This window comes from Typopeltis vanoorti, chromosome 2 (genome assembly GCF_054136105.1).
Source record: "Typopeltis vanoorti isolate ZY-2024b chromosome 2, IOZ_Tvanoo_1.0, whole genome shotgun sequence".
NCBI lineage: Eukaryota > Metazoa > Arthropoda > Arachnida > Uropygi > Thelyphonidae > Typopeltis > Typopeltis vanoorti.
In genome coordinates, this window is record NC_143550.1 from 40254417 (window position 1) to 40272754 (window position 18338).

Below are 18338 nucleotides of genomic sequence, written 5' to 3' on the forward strand. Positions count from 1 at the left end.
GAGATAAATAATCTATTATCTACTGAAGATTATTAGAACATTATTCAAAACATGAATGGATTTGTGATATATCTGGAAACTTAATAGTCGTCTATGGACAAAATAAGGCCAGGACCAGCAATCTGGAAATCTAAGTTTTGGGTTCTGAGGAGTCAATACTTCTGATAATGCATTTTCAGCGAAAACATTATGCTCATCTTCTTGGTAGCGTGATAGATCTCCTTTAGGCAAGTTAACCGCTTGCACCCGTATTAATATTGACTGCACGGAAGGTGTCCTGTGTATTCTAGGCTAACGAGACTGAATACATCCCGGAAATTAGCGACAGAATATCTGGAATCACAAGAGTCGAATGGCAAATGCTGAGTTCCAGATGATTATATCCACATATATATAGTTCGCCCACCGATTAGAGGTCCTTTGACACTTCTGCGCATGTCAGAAAAAGGAAAATCCATTCCGATAATAAGGTAATCAGTCCGTATTGTAGGATGAATTGTTTATTATTACAGGTCGGAAAATTAACTTCTCTTTTATGATCATTTTAGTTAACTATGTTAATTGTATAACAGTTGAAAAATTTTACCTATAAAACACGTGATTTCGCATGTTGGCGACCAATTCGTATACGTCTTTCATTTCTTTCTCCCCTTTAGCATGAATCGATTATAGAACAGAATATCTAAATTAATTATTATTTTTTTGGCTCAGTATTTTGCGAACAGTGATTATGTATTTAAGTACCTAATAATATAACTGAACTGGGAAAAAACAATCCAAGTATTTTAATTTATGCAGAAACTGATTGAAAAAAATCAAAAATTCCTCCGTCGAGGCGGTTTTGAACCACCGACCTATGGATTGCTGAATATTTAACTACAGTCCACCGCTCTGCCAGCTGAGCTACCGACGGATATATAAATAAGATTTTATTAAAGATTTAATGACTTGTAACAAAATCTGTAAAAGGTCACTGCAATTATTAGTGACGTAACAAATGATGCAAAAAGTTCTCGTCTGATAGGCTTAAATTGAAGCCATGGAACTGTCGCTGTGTTCGACTAAACTAAACTCCTTAGACAGTTTGATATGAAACAGTTTAGAGATTTCTGTGGTATTTAAAAAGTAATTTTTACGTGTTTTAAATTTTATATAATTAGAATTTTGTTAATCCAATTATTGCATTAACAAAATTGATTTTATTTATTTATTATTATTTTTTTGGCTCAGTATTTTGCGAACAGTGATTATGTATTTAAGTACCTAATAATATAACTGAACTGTGAACAAAATCAATCCAAGTATTTTAATTTATGTAGGAACTGATTGAAAAAAATCAAAAATTTCTCCGTCGAGGTGGATTTGAACCACAGACCTATGAATTACTGAATATTTGTTTAGTTATTGTTTATTTGTTTATTTATTAACTTTTTTAATTAAAAAGATGAAAAATGTATCGCACAACAGTGTCATTAAAAAGTCACTCATAATTATTAATAAAATTAATACTTCTCATGAATTAATTGATTTTTGTCAATCTAAGCCTTATTAATAGGAATCTTCTCTAAGGTTCATTACAAGCGAATGTGATGATACTTATAGAATTTTTAAATGATATAACATCGCCTTTGATAAGGTGACGTGAAATGTGACACTGCGAAATGGAGGGGGGGGGTATCTACATGATAAGCATGTCTCTATTTTATTATTATTATTATTATTATTTTAAGTTACGACGCGCATTACATGAGTGTGAGGCAGAGTTTAAAGTGCAGTGGCCAATATATCGTAGAAGGTTTAATAATCCCCAAAAAGTGAAATTTACTCTTCACATTTTTCCAGTCTTTTCATAAATCAGATAGATACAGAGTAGATGTATCCGATGTACATACATAGCTCATCAAACCCATTCAGTGCGCTACACAATATCGTTACTGCTATATTGTTTAATACATATAAATATATAGTTCAAGTATATATTTTATATAACTACATACTTAAGGTATGTCTCAGGGCCTAGTTAAAGGAAAACCATGAAGCTGAAAGACAATAAAACATATTCAGAATATAAATTTATTATTCTGCTTCTTAACAGAGAATTGAACTAACGTAGTTCGGCGGGCATTCTGTTTCTTTTTTTCATACAACCGACGTTATGGCCCTATTGCCTGTTCTACTCTTCTGCAAATTTTACTGCTTCTCTCTCTCCACCAGGATCAGCCTCCATGCATTACTGCTTAAAACTTCGATTGTACGAAAACCATTTTCAATTTGTTTCTGTGAAACCTCTTTGGGCTTGTCAGTGATTAAATGTTTTTCATATTCTTCAGTATCTTTCTGCTGTGCATCTAAATTTAGCAGTTCGGAATCACTCAACTTCTCAGAATGAGATTTAATTAACTTAGATTCATTTGAAAAGCTTCTTCTAAAATCGTTTGCACAATGTGGAAGAATGTGCTTCCAAGCGGCTCGCATATTGCTGGCAGTAATTTCTTTCGACTTTGCGACTTTATAACCAGGCTGAGATTTCTCTGATTTGGCTAGAAAAGTCTTGGAAGGCATTCGCTTCCAATAAAAAAGGCCGGTTTCATCGACATGAAATATTTGTTGATCGTAATAGTCCCCTTCTTACACAATTTTCTTTAAAATCTCTGGATATCTCCTTATCTGCAATTGCAGCTTTTCCTGTGATTAGAACATTATGTAGGCTATTTCTCCTTTTGAAATGCTCAAATCACCCACCACTAACGTGAAATTTTCTCCTTTACCATCATTGATAGCCCTTTCTTTCCAGGTTACAAAGAGAAAATGATTTTGATTTAATAAGGTCAGTGTTTAGCAGGATCCATGTTTGGTTACAATCTTCGATCCATGTAAAAAGAAGTCTCTCTAATTCAAGCATTACAATACTTTGATTTCGAGTGCATGCATGATGAATTTGAAGCAGCCTTACCCTTCTCTTTGTATTCAGCAGTTGATTCACCCACTTATGTGTTCTTGTCCTATGTTTGCTCTGGACGACCCGCCTTCTTTATATTTCTTTATTATTTCAAGTTTTTCTTCCAATCAGATTACTTTTCGAATCATTTTCACACTTCTATTTTTTGCTCACTAATTCTTTTACTCATGACTAAAGGTTAGGAAAATAATTTAAAATAAAAAAAAGTAAGGAAAACAATTACACGAGATATGATCAGCATAATGCTATGTAAAGCAGATGATATAAATTTTGGCATTAAATTTGGAACATAATGTACATGGAAATAGTGAAGTATGCCATTAAAAAATAACTTTGTAAAATGTTTCAAATCGGTACCTAAATTATTTCATTCTGATGAGTGATTTTTTAAAATAGTTAGTCATAAAAAATGCATACATCGAAAACTTTTAAAATCTGTAACATTTATTTTTAAGATGTATATAAGCGCACTAATCGAATTTGGGATTCGGAAAAAAAAATGACGCACGAATCGAAAACGCACTAATAAGGGACGCATTAATCGAGAGATTGCTGTATTATAGAATCTAGGCCACCTTTCTGGATTCTTCTCAATGTTAACAAGTTTTGTTTAGTATAATATTGCTACTTACTGGGCTATGACTATTTTAAAGCGGTTCCATTGTAAATAATTTGCATAAACCTAAAAATATTTTCTATATTTACACGCGCACTAATTTGATAAAGTAGCTCTCATAAAAGAATCTGTTGGACGGAAATGTCGTTAAAAGTTACAGAATTATTAATAAAAATAAAAATATATATATCAATAGATTTTTTTTCAAGGTCAGTATTTTATTGAACAATGATTATATATTAAAAATGCACTTAGTAATATACCAGAACACTAGTAATGTCTTTAATAAATGAAATTCATTAAAGATTATGTATTTTAAATTAGATAGGAATTGTTAAAATGATAAACTCCTTCCGTCAAGGAACATATGGACCAGAGACTTATGGATAAATGAATTAGTAAGTACAGTCCACTACTTTGCAAAAGAACTGTGATCTAACAAAAGTATTGTTTGATCACGTGCTTAAATTGTTGCAATGATTTAGTTTTCATAACAGACGAAAATAAATTCATCATAAAGTAGAATATCATAATAATGATTTAAATTATAATTGAGTTTTTTCGAAAGTATTAGTTATTGTATTTATGATATTTATTAGCTTATATAATTTAAAAAAATCTGTTGGACGGAAATGTCGTTAAAAGTTACAGAATTATTAATAAAAATAAAATTTTTACCGATCAAAGGATCACTAATAGCAATCCTCTCCAAGATTCTTTGTACTTGAATGTAATACTTATAGCTTATACCATCCTTACTTTCTAATGATGATAATGATGATGCTTTCCAAGAATGGCCGCATCGCTATTTATCCCATGTCCTTTAGTCTTGTTGTTGCTGTATACTTTGTTCTGTAAAATATCTCTGTTATTTTGTTTACTTTGTTTTTTCTGTTCTATTTCTTTTTTCTTTTGCCAATTCTGTCTTTCTTTTGTCTCTTCTGTTGTTCTTCTTCTTCTTGTTCTTCAATCTTTCCCAAGCCGATATTTTCCAAAGAAGCGTAAAGACATTGTCATATCTTTGATAGGCTACTGCATGACCTGCCAAGTATCCTTGGCCTCGAAATCCTTAAATAATATTAAATAGAATAAGAAAGTTTAATGAACGTAGGAAACACTCATAAAACTAGTTATCTTATCTAGTTTGCAAGCGAGCATTTTTGTTTATAAAAAGCACGTGTTTTTCTGACGATTTCCTCCATTATGATACAGCCGTAATCATCTTCTGTCGTCGGTGACAGAATCCTCTCGTGGAGATATCATTCAGAAAAAGAAAAATATAATTAACTGGTTAAGGTAGTTAAGAAAAAAAATTTCAACGCGTTAAGTGCTCATGCATTAAAATAACCTGTTGGGTCATACAAAACAGGAAACTGTTGGGTCATACAAAACAGGAAACTGTTGGGTCATACAAAACAGGAATCTGTTGGTTGGCCAACTGCATGAATCAGTTGTGTGGGCCAACTGATTCGAAGACCATATTGTGGAGAAACACCGTAACAAGGAACAGAATAGATAGAATGAAAAAGAAAATGAGAAGATGAACTCTGAATATGTATTGATCAGCAATTGCTGTGCTTTCTACAGGTATTGAAGAAAGCGACGATACCACTGAAATATTTTACTCTATTATTTGCTCAAACTAAATAACTGCGTGTACGATATCAAGAAAATATTTTTGATATGTTGAAGAACTTCTATAAATTTCTTAGGAGTATCATTTATAAGAAGGTTCAAAGAATAAATGATTTAGTGATGTGTGTACAGTTAATAAACACAGAGGCAAAATAAAGTCCGAAAAAAAACTAATTTTGGGATACCGAGAAGTCAATGCTTTTTATATATTTATGCCAAAAGAAATAGGGATTATTTCAAGAAAAAATTTCTCTTTCCTACATACGCATTCTGATCAAAAATATTCGGAAACCCCCTTCGTAGTAGATGATTCGACTCACGACATTAGCCCAATGTCGGATATAAAAACATAGCACGCGGTCTTTCAATCTCCATAGACAAATATTAACAGTCAAATTGGCCGTACTGAAGAACTAAATGACTTTCAACGTAGCACTATAATAGGATGCCATCTTTGTAACTCAGTTCGGAAGTTGCTTTACTACAGGTGTACTGACCAACTGTAAGTGAATGTTCTTGTGAAGTTACCTGGTAGGACACATCAAATCATAAAGAGAGACCGTCGAGTACTGAAACGCATGGCGCAACATTTCGCATATTCTCTCCTGAAACACTTGCTATCAACTTCCGAAATGCCATCGCAAGTAACGAGAGCATCAGTACTATTTATCAGGAGCTGAAAAAGATGAGTTTCCATGACCGCACAGCCGCACACAAGACTAACATCTGCAAGAGAAACGCCAAGCGTCGGGTTAAAGGGTTTTAAGCACTCCGTCATTGGATTCTGGAAAAGTGAAACGCATTCTCTGGAGTGTTGAATTATGCTCCCCTATATGGCAGTCCTTTGGACTGCCAGATAGGGGAGCATAATTCAGAATAATTCCATCTACGTTTGGCGGATGCCAGGGGAACCATACCCTCTCCGAATGTCTTCAATTCAACTGTGAAGTTTGCAGGAAGAGGTATCATGTCTGGGAATGTTTTTCATCGTTCTGACTAGGGTCTTAGTTTCAATGACGGAGAAGCTTAACGCTGTGGTCTATAATGATGCTACACAATTTCACTGCAACAGTTTGGTGCCATTTCCAATATCAACACAAGCTCCGGTACACAATCAATGTCTGTGCAGGAATAATGTGATGAGATGGGTGTTGAAGAACTTCGGTGCCCTGCAGACAGCCTGATCTGATCTTACCTTACTCCACGCCCTCCTATCGAACACCTGTAATAAAACGGAATGCAACTGTGATTCAGACCGAATCATCCGATATCGCTGATCCACCTCACTATAACTTTTCTGGGAAAATGGAAGCGAATTACTTCAGCAAAGTACCAAAATTTAGTCGAAAGCTTTCCCAAACGTCCAAACGTTTGAAGGCTTTTATAGCAGTAAAGAATGGATCAACACCATATTAATGTAATTCATATTAGAGTGAGAGTTGGGATGAGCAGGTGTCTATATATTTTTGATCAGAGAATGTATGTAGGTGTTTCTTCTCTTGGTAAATAGTTGCGGAATCCGTACTAGCGATCATTTATTATTTGGGAAGGCTCCTCGGAGCCCTTCCTGCAATGGGAGAGGTCTTCATCCTATAGTGGGTTGAAACGATACGTTGATCACTCTTCCTCTTCTTTCCGTGATGCAATTTTAATGAACAGTAATAAAGCATTTTTAAAATGTATAACATAAATTAACCATACTTGATATTTATCCAAATTACATTCGTTATAAATTAAACAGCATATTAATTTAATAGGAAAAAAAAAATAAACTTTCCGTCGAGGCGGATTTGAACCACCGACCTATGGATAACTGAATAATCAACTACAGTCCACCGCTCTGCCAACTGAGCTACCGACGGATATAAACACGAGTTTTCTTAAAGCTTTAAAACTAGAAATGAAATCACATTCTAAGTAGGTCACATTACAGGTTATGCAACAAGTTATCAAGTCTGATAATGTTCCTAAATTGCAGCGAGGTAACTCGCTGTATCTGATGAAAACAAACTCATCGCAAAGTTTGATATGAAATGACATGCGTACATATTTCAAAATTATTTTAAAAATTTAAATAGCTATTTTAAAACTTCAAAGTCAAAAAGTAAATTTATAAAGAAATTAACTTTACAGTGGTAGAAAATATGGAATCTAGGTTTCCGTATTTTTTTTTTAATTCTGATGTAATATAAGAGAAGTGAGAGTTAGAGTCTGTACTACTGTGATAAACTATAGTTCGAATTGGGGCAAACACAAAAGTTCTAAAAAATAATTATTCAAGATACCCCCCCCCACACACATACATACATTAAATATTTACATTTAAAATACTGTATATTGTTATTTTTATATTTTATGATTTAATGATAATCTCACCCTTGAAATGCTGTAAACTTATAACACATGGGTACAGTAAATCGCTATGGGTGAGATCCGGTAAATCTCTCCTATCCTACAAACAAAGCCATTTCTGGCTTTCCTTTTTCTGACTTTTAAAAGGAGGCTTTGTTGAATAATAACAGTAGTTGCGCGGCCTGCTATTGCAGGCCGCCTCTTGATACTGAAGATTTACCACCTAACAATTAAATTAAGTATACTTAGCCACTTCAGTAGTGCAGTGGATAGCTGGATTCAAAAAAAAAAAAATTAAAAACTTTAAAAGAAATATTTAAAATAGTAGATATGTCAAATAACAATTATAGCATTTGTTATTAAATTATTATTAATAAAATACGCATTATAATTAGTTTCTTTATATTGTTATCTGTTTTTCTATGACCTTGCAAAGTTGCAAGGTCATAGAAAAACAGAATAACCTTGCAAATACTTATCTTCTTCCCACAGCACAGCCATTGTTTTTCTTGGAATCTTGCACACCAGTTTCCTCAGTGTCATTTATTCTAATCTATTCTGAAGAAAATAATTTTTTTAGTTTCTTTAGCTGCCTGTCTATTATATTATTTTTCTTTGATATTTGTGGAACATTAACACATCATTTACATAGGTTTTTAGGTTAAGATGATTGGCTTTATGACAGTGGGAAGTTGTTTTATCTGTAATTGTACGTGTTCCTCTGACTGCTTTGCGGTCAGAGGAACAAGTACTTGCACCTTAAGACGAACCACCTACGGTTGAAAAGCCGTTTTGAAGGTTCTTTTCTTCGTTTTACTTACTGGATTTTAACCGAAGTTTTCCAAGCCAAAAACATCATTGTTCTTACCGACTCAATTAAAAGCTCCATTAACGCTTCAGTTCTGTTTGTAAATTAATCTTAATTACTTAAATCATTAATTAACTTGAAATTAAAAAATATATATATAAAATTTAAAAAATCAAAAGAAAATAAAAATAACACGAAAGTTTCAGAAACTCTGTGAGCACATAATGGACAAGAACCGAAAGGAATAAATCTATTAGGTTAAGTGCTTACGATGTAAAAAAGGAATTTATTGATGGCTCTTTTCAGCAGATCGAATGTTGTAGTCTCTGCAGAATCATTCTGAGAAAGGCTATTACAAGTAGCAAAATAGATAGGATAAAAAAAGGAAACTTTATAACTACCAAGCCAACTTTTTATTGACATCGAAGAAAGTAAAGATATGACCAAAGTCAATTCAGAAAAACAATCTTGCTCAAACCATATAATTATGTGTATAATGGCTTTGATTTTTTCTTTTAAAAAACAAAGGCATGGCTCAAAAAACTAATTTTCGCCTCATTTATTATTCTCTAACATGAAAAATACATTTATTAAATTCATTAAAGAATTGGGGGAACCTACTTTTAAGGAGGAATAAGGGTGCCGATACTCGACGCTTAAAAAAAAAAAATAAATCCAGATCGATAATTGTAATTCAAGTCACCCAGTTGGGTAAAATGAGGAATTATTCAAATACTAAAGCATTGGGACACTTTTATTGTTTGCAAACATCTATCTGGTTTTGGCAAAATTGATATATTTTTTATTAATATTCCAAAGAACCACACAACATATATAATATACACAATCGTATGACATCGTAAAAAGGAAATTATCATGAAAAGTTATGGAAAATACTAGCGAGAGTCAATTACTGTTTATGATAGAAAGAAAAGCTAAAGTAAAAATTGATTACGCGCGCGCGCTCATGTGTGTGTGTGTGTGTGTGTGTACAGAGAAAGAGAAAGAGTAAAGGTTGGATACAGCAAGTATGTTTTTTTATCACCAACATATTAAGTTGTTGAATTACAGCCGGAGTAAGTAAAACAAAGAGCCCTTCAATTTTCTTAAGAGGTTCTTATAGAAATCCTATATAGATTCTTCTATGTGGAATTCGAACCCTGTTTCAAATCTATCCTAGCTCAATGACTATAACAGGCCTTTAAGGCCAACAAACTTCCAAGCATACTTGGAAGTTTGTGGGCCTTAAAGGTCCACATCCTATCCAAAGTACGTGGAAAGGATGCCCCCCCCCCCATGACTCTAAGTATTCCTGGCTGTATCCCTGTGTGTTTACGGGGTGGTTTGCCTGCTTGCGAGATGAAAAATCTCAGATAAACTGGTTGAAAAACCCTGCTGTCCATGCCCAAGACCGTCTAACGTAACTATGGCTGAGGAAGATCGTTTAGATCCTCACGTCGGCGACGGGAATCGAATGTACGACACTCCTTCGCCAGGCATATAGTTGCCGCTAGGCTTACCGCGCGGAGCTGTTTCAAATGATTCAGGAATATATTTCTAAAAGGGCGTAAAATGCGATATGAAGGAGTCTGTGGGGGTTCCCGAAGAGAGATAAATAATCTATTATCTACTGAAGATTATAAGAACATTATTCAAAGCATGAATGGATTTGTGATATCTGGAAACTTAATAGTCGTCTATGGACAAAATAAGGCCAGGACCAGCAATCTGGAAATCTAAGTTTTGGGTTCTGAGGAGTCAATACTTCTGATAATGCATTTTCAGCGAAAACATTATGCTCATCTTCTTGGTAGCGTGATAGATCTCGTTTAGGCAAGTTAACCGCTTGCACCCGTATTAATATTGACTGCACGGAAGGTGTCCTGTGTATTCTAGGCCAACGAGACTGAATACATCCCGGAAATTAGCGACCGAATATCTGGAGTCACAAGGGTCGAATGGCAAATGCTGAGTTCCAGATGATTATATCCATATATATATATAGTTCGCCCACCGATTAGAGGTCCTTCGACACTTCTGCGCATGTCAGAAAAAGGATAATCCATTCCGATAATAAGGTAATCAGTCCGTATTGTGGGATGAGTTATTTATTATTACAGGTCGGAAAATTAACTTCTCTTTTATGATCATTATAGTTAACTATGTTAATTGTATAACAGTTGAAAAATCTTACCTATAAAACACGTGATTTCGCGTGTTGGCAACCAATTCGTACGTCTTTCATTTCTTTCTCCCCTTTAGCATGAATCGATTATAGAACAGAATATCTAAATTATCTGTAGTTTATTTATTGATTTTATTTATTTATTTTTTTTTTTTTTGGCTCAGTATTTTGCGAACAGTGATTATGTATTTAAGTACCTAATAATATAACTGAACTGTGAACAAAATCAATCCAAGTATTTTAATTTATTCAGGAAATGATTGAAAAAAATCAAAAATTTCTCCGTCGAGGCGGATTTGTACCACCGACCTATGGATTGCTGAATATTTAACTACAGTCCACCGCTCTGCCAGCTGAGCTACCGACGGATATATAAACAAAATTTTCTTAGCGATTTAATGACTTGTAACGAAATCTGTAAATAGGTCACTTCACTTATTAGTGACGTAACAAATGATGCAACAAGTTCTCGTCTGATAGGCTTAAATTGAAGCCATTGAACTTCGCTGTGTTCGACTAAACTAAACTCCTCAGACAGTTTGATATGAAAGGGTTTAGAGATTCTGTGGTATTTAAAAAGTAATTTTTACGTGTTTTAAGTTTTATATAACTAAAATTTTGTTAATGCAATTATTTATTTGTTTATTTATTAACTTGTTTAATTAAAAAGATGAAAAATATATCGCACAACAGTGTCATTAAAGTCACTCATAATTATTAATAAAATTAATACTTCTCATGAATTAGTTGATTTTTGTCAATCTAAGCCTTATTAATAGGAATCTTCTCTAAGATTCATTACAAACGAATGTGATGATACTTATAGAATTTTTAAATGATATAACATCGTATTTGATAAGGTGACGTGAAATGTGACACTGCGAAATGGAGGGGGGGGGTGTATCTAGACGATAAGCATCTCTCTATTTTTTTTTTTTTAATTATTATTATTTTAAGTTACGACGCGCATTAGATGAGTGTGAGGCAGAGTTTAAAGTGCCGTAGCCAATATATCGTAGAAGTAGAAGGTTTAATAATCCCCCAAAAGTGTAATTTACTCTTCAAATTTTTTCAGTCTTTTCATAAATCAGATAGATACAAGGTAGATGTATCCGATGTACATACATAGCTCATCAAACCCATTCAGTGCCGTACACAATATCGTTACTGCTATATTGTTCAATAAATAGAAATATATAGTTCAAGTATATATTTTATTTTTTTAATTTTATTTAAAATGTCTAGATAGGGCACTAGGGGCGTTACAAATGGTTGGTCAAATCTCATCGAAATATCCGGAAACAGTATATGAGCTATTGGAGCCCTACAGGTGCTACGACTTATCCTACTTTTAATATATGTAAATAATCTGTGTGAGTGCAAACTTTTTTTGTAAAATGGTCTCGTCTGCTGTTACTAACAAAGAAATTTTTCACAAATCTTGTGAGCACTTAGCGATAAACAGCTACAATAAACTGCTGATAAAAATAAAGTCTGTAACATCAGGATACTCTTTTAGAAAAGATTTAGAGACTACCTCAGGGGACTAAATGATGTTGACTTTTATTTTAAACGCATATTGTAGAAAATTATTCTAAATGCTAAATATTGTGTCACAATTATATGAAGCATGTATATATGTGCCCGCATAGCCTTATTTTAAATTATTAGTGAGTGTATCATCTACATTTGTATTTTTATAGTAACCAGTATGGCTACGAACTTGGTTACACACATTTTACTGTTCCTTCTACTATATTTCCATGTTATGTTCTTTATTTCCTGTTATCTATTGTATTATATTTTTATTTGTACTACTTCCGTGTTCATAAATTTCAATATAAATCAATTTTATGTTTTATTTGTTTAATAATCTCATCCACGAAATGTAAATTTATAACACATGAGTAACGTGATTGGGATTTCGAGTGGACTCAGGGAAGATAATCCCTGAGTCCGCTCCTAAGCAGCAAACATGGTACTTTTCAAAGCCACTTCTGAACATCAGTATACAAGGTAGTGGCATCACACGAGATGATAAATATCGCTTATCACTTAAGAACTGCCTTTATAATGAAATTAATTATACTGAGAAGCTTCCGTAGGTCAGTTGATAGCGACAGTCCCTGGAGGTTGGAAACAAATCATTTCAAATCCGCCATCTATTCATGGCCGCACTCAATAAGTTCTTGACTCAGATAGTAACAATAATAATACCTGTACTAGTATACCCTTTCTAAAAGTTACAAACCATCTTACGTACATAATTGTCATTAACATAATTGGCAGAAGGTAGTTAGTAGTTCAGTTATTCACCTGTCCATAATTCATATACAACTGGAAGATCTACTTTTTTATCACTTTTTATGATGCATTTTTTCATTGAATCAAAATTACAAAGAATCTCGTTATTTAAATTCTACGAAGTAACTCTCTTTCTTAAAGCTCTCAAGAAACAAATCATTGTGTCCTATTTTGAGAAGCATAACTGGATTCCTGTTCTCGTTCTTAAAGTTGGAAATCAACTTACGTACATAGCCGTCGTTAGCTCAGTTAGCAGAGCAAGATAGCGAAGGTGTCTACTTATAACAGATCAACTTAGTAGCGCGTGATTATTGAGCAAAAAATCTAGAGCACTTTATTCAAAACTTACCAAAGCTATGCTCCCCATTCTTCCTACAAGCTCTCCACATCACCTTAACTATTACTTAACGTAATTTCACATCATCAGCAAACAACTGGATATTTCCTTGTAGGTTATTTCCTATTTAATTTGTGTACAAATTAAATAGTGGTTCCAGCACTGTCTTCATTCTGTTTCTCTATAATAGCACTCTTTGATATCTGTCCAGCAGCCACCCTCTTATCCACATAACCAATGTCATTATATCATCCCCATTTGTTGTAATTTGCATAACAGAGGTTCTTGTGATATTCTCTCAAATGCCTTGGCAAAATTTAGCAGAATCATCATGCAGCCATTTCCTTCATTCAACTCAGTTGTTACTCTATTGTAGAAAGTTAGTACATTACTATGACGTGACCGACCCTTCACAGAGTCATGTTGCTTCTGATGCAGTATTATTCTTATCCACCCATTCTTGAATTTCCTTTTTTTTACCAATTTTTCTAGTAATTTTCCACTACGCCTGAGATACTGATTAGTCTATACTTGGCTACTGCAGTCTTAGAACCTCCCTTATGCAAGGGAATTAGTTACTCTCTTGAAACTCTCTCAGAGCTGAGCCGTAGCCCGGTACCGGGCCTTGGCGTCAATTATACCGAGCCACGAGAAGTTCTCTTATAATTTGTCATTTTAGTTTTCTAAGCATTTTCATTATTAAATATTTTATAGTAGAAATATTCTAAGGAGAATAATATTCGTGAATGTGTCGAAAAGCTCAGACCCAGAACGCCTAAAATCTGTGTAGCAAATGTTAGTGACCAAGCCGCGTATTTTTAAACATTGAAATATTCAGGAATTATCGTTAATTTTCACACATCGAAACCTTTCAACATTTGGGAAAGGGAATACCGCTGTTTATGACCAGTCATAGAAATTGCTTGCAAGCCGATTACAATAATGGGCGACGTATCCTCTGTTCTCAAAACTGAACGAAATAACATCTGTATTGCAAATGTCAGTGATTAATCAAAAAGGCAGTACAGAGAAAATTTTTTCACTGTATCTGGTTCTCAAATCTAGTAATGCTGAATGCTTTCTTCACAAGTTCGTATTGTAGTGTGTAAGTGCTTGTTTCGAAACCGGAGTGCCGTAATTTTTTAAAAGTAACAGCCCTACAGATTTAAATTTTAATATGAATAAGAGACACGGGACTTTGTTTAATTTTGGTGTTAAGAAATCTTGTATTGAAAATGTTTGTAACGCAACAAATAGTGATTCATCCACCTCAAGCCTACAGAGCCATCTCCAGGATGCACAAAAAAGGAGGGGAAAACTACCAGCACACAGAAGAAAAAGTCTTTATTCACTCGTAAGTACATGATAGTTATTTAAAATTTGGTTTCATACAATTCCAAGATTTTAGGGGCCCCACCCCATATGTGGAAGCAGTATTCAATAGTTGGGCGGATTTCTGATTTGTATAATGTTAACAGCTGTTCAGGGGTGAAGTAACGTCATGATCGAAAGAGAAACCCTAGCTTTTTTTTTTTTTTTTGAAGATGAGGATGCAATGGTTGTGATATGTTTATGCCAGGAGAGGTTTGATGTTAGGGTAATTCCAAGAAGAGGAATCTCAAATTATCTGAAAATTTGGGTATCGTGAAAAAGAATACTGGGAAAAGATGGGTCATTTTTATGAGAAATAGGACAGAACTAGGTTTTATTAGCATTGCAACTGATGAGGTTATCTCAATTGGAAGAGGAAAGCCAGTTGGTGTTGTGGACATTAAAATCTCCTAGGAGGATAATTTTGCTGTTGGGAAAGAGGGACTGGAAAAAATCAATTTTTAAGGAGAAGAAATTAAAGAGCTCAGGGTGATTGGTGGCATCAGGGAGCGATAGAAACAGCAAATGAATGTGACTGATTGGGGAAGGGACATTTTCAACTAAAGAAGATCAAAGTTGGGCCAATCTAGGTTGGGTGTTTTCTGGCAAGGTATGTCAGAGCTGATGTATGGGCGGATGCCACCCTTGGGTCGAAAGAAGTTAAATAGTGCATAGTTTGGCAGGATGAGATGAATAGTGCTGGGGGAAGGTTAGATTTGAGTTTCTGTCAAAAAGAGTAGGTGGGGTTTGGAAGACTGAAGATGGTAGTGGACACTATTAAGATTGACGTTTAGGCCACGGATGTTGGCGAAGTGGATATGCAAGGTTCTGTGAGGCATATATTTGACCGCAAGGGTCTTGCACATTTCCTATGCAGTGCCTGCATACTGGTTTCCATGGTGACTACTAGTGGCGTCACTTGGTTTTTGTACCAATTTAACTTGTTTGTAGTCGATGGTCCAACTGTACTCACCCTTTTCACGTTTTTCTTCAAGTTCTCTTCGAAGCTCTGTGCAAAATCTGGTCGAGCACATATGCGCGACTGGGGGCAAGTGCCTTTGAACTTGTTGTTGATCGCTCATATTAATTTAGCTGTGTTTGTCGGAGTGTCACAAGTCACTTTTACAAGGCGTGGAAAGTCCATTCCGTCCTTTCTTTTATTTATAGGCCCGAAACGATAGCACCTGATGATATTTTTGGAATCGATGTTGCATTCCTCAGCTTGTTGATGTCCTCTTTTAATGATTTTCCGTTTTCCTTCGGAAAGTTCAAAAATAACGGAGTTGAATTTTTTGTTTTTGGCCTCCAATCAAGTCGTTTACTGTTGATGTGAATAGATCGCGGAGTTCATTCTCGGGAAAAGGTGAGCTTGCGTTGCGCTGGTTGTCAATTTGTTCAGTTCAAGCTTAGCTTTCACAGTACGTATTTTGGATGTAAAAGTTTCATTCAAAGCATTGACGTGTTGCCATCCTTCTGCTGCTTCCCCTGCTCAGCTGACTTCTATGGTGAGTTAAAATGCATAAACATTTTTCTCACTACCGTTTGCTTTTTAAACCAATATTATTAAAATAAATTTAATAATACAATAATTAATTTTACACTGAATAATATTATAACTTTTTGGCTATCAGAATGGTATATGTCAATGAAAATCAGCACAAACTAATTTAATGTTGGCTTGAGGAAACTACAATAGGCTACAAGATTTCATTAGTCCGGTGACTGATAACTAATATAAATGTAATTTTATATTTGTCAACATGCCACATCGTATACAAAATATGTAATACTCTTTATGATCATGAGATAATTAATTATTAATACTTATGCTAGTTTAATGTATGAACTTTAAAAAAAATGGAAGGCTATTTACGAGTAAATTTGTTGGGAGTGGGTCCTCGTCTTATAAAAAAAGAATTTACCTGGCCGCGGTCTCACAAAGATTGAGAACCACTGGTTTACACTTCGACCGACTTCAAAACGTAAGTGACAACCTTAGAAAAGGTAATTTCTGTATGCATTTCATATCAAAGGGTAAAGGGATATGTTATTGTGAAATATGAGGATATGGGCGGACTATATCAATCCTACTCAAAGAGCAGCATTTTATATCTTTATGTCAATTCCTCCCATCCAACTACCCATATTTAACATGTTATGATAAGTTTACATGTAACGATAGGTTGTAGTACAGTGAATGAAGTAAGGGTTAGATGATCATGACACCATGCTCTTGAAACCAAATATGGTACTTAACAGAAGTTTCTTCAAGCCTTCAATAAGGGGATATCTCAGATCCGGGCAATAAATATTATCTAATTGCTTCAAGTATTGTGAAGTTTCTTATTTGTGCATAAAATACCTAAAAACAGTCAAGAGTTTACTCAGATAATTCATAATAGTCGCAAATATGTAATATTCCCTACATTTTTTATCACTCAAATTCTGGTATATTACTTCCGTTGAAGCTAAAACAATATTTGCATAATCGGAATATTTTCAGTAAATACAGAAAATATTAATTTATTGAAACGTATAAAAAAGAAGTGGATCTAATTTTATAATACAAGTTTTTTATTATATAAAATCAATATCGAGAAAAACCATGAATTTTGGAAGTTATTACTAATATACCTATAAAATTCTAGTAAAATGATATTATAAATAATAATAGTGTTATAGGTTGTGATTACGAAAGACATCCAGAACCATAGCCCAACTCTATCCCCTGATCAATCGCAACAGCAAATTGGATAAACGCAACAAGCTGTTATTATATAAGATGGTAATTCGACCAGTAATCACATATGCATCCCCGGCATGGAGTCACACATCCAAATCTAACATCCAGAAACTACAGAGGATACAAAACAAATGCCTGCGGATGATCTTAGATGCCCCATGGTTCGTCAGAAACACGCAGATCCACAGAGAAACCGGAACCCCTGACATCCGTTCTCTCCTTCATGACCATGCCGAAAAGTTCTTCAGCAAGGCACATTCTCATCCTAATCCACTAATCAGACAAGCTTCCAGTTATAGTGAACATGACTATCAAAAACACAAAAGACCCAAGGCAATCCTGCTTTCAGCAGAACAGAGCTAACTCCATATTGACAAAGTGCGAGCATAAGTCTCACAACCTCCCCCATCAAGCTTCTCCACACAGATAAAGGGGAAAATAAAAAGCATTTTATGCTTCACCCAGCAAGCCAGTAACGCTGTTGTTGTTGTTGTGATTACGAAACCATTAGCTTCAGGTTAAGCCATTCACTTAAGATACGCTCTGCAATTGATTTCGAAGTTGTATAGTTGCCGTTTATTGCTATTTTATACGAATTTAATATAAACGTGATTGTTGAACAATAAACCAGCTTAAAAGAAAAATTCCGGTCTTGAGACCACATGTTTATTGCAATAAAGGTAAACAAAACCCGACAAATTTCGTATGTCATTTGACTTACTCCTTCAGCGGTTAAAGATAATTAAACCTTTAATTACGATAAATGAGAAAATTACTCAAAACAGTCCATTAGATGTTGCTATGGCCGCCTAACTGTTCATTAAATTAAAAAATCCGAATGCAGAATCGATACATACGTTCACGCATGCTATGATTGAACAATGCTGGATGTTGTCACGTTCTGTTGTTCACGTTCACACTGTCCAAGGTCTGACTTAGGTATATTTTTTATGAATGCTGACCAAAGATTGTGTAGGATTAGGCCCTGATTGGTTTTTGTTGCGTTGCGTTGGAATTCTAAGCATATT

At 34.3% G+C, this 18338-nt stretch overlaps 2 non-coding genes across 2 annotated transcripts; both read right to left on the bottom strand.

Annotated features, from left to right (window-relative positions):
* Nucleotides 1–826: 826 nt before the first annotated feature.
* TRNAY-GUA (transfer RNA tyrosine (anticodon GUA)) lies at nt 827–913 on the bottom strand. The gene is given in 2 exon segments: nt 827–862; nt 877–913. It is a non-coding gene; the product is annotated as a tRNA-Tyr (tRNA).
* A 6072-nt stretch (nt 914–6985) lies between these two features.
* On the bottom strand, nt 6986–7072 carry TRNAY-GUA (transfer RNA tyrosine (anticodon GUA)). Its single transcript is given in 2 exon segments — nt 6986–7021; nt 7036–7072. It is a non-coding gene; the product is annotated as a tRNA-Tyr (tRNA).
* Nucleotides 7073–18338: the final 11266 nt, after the last annotated feature.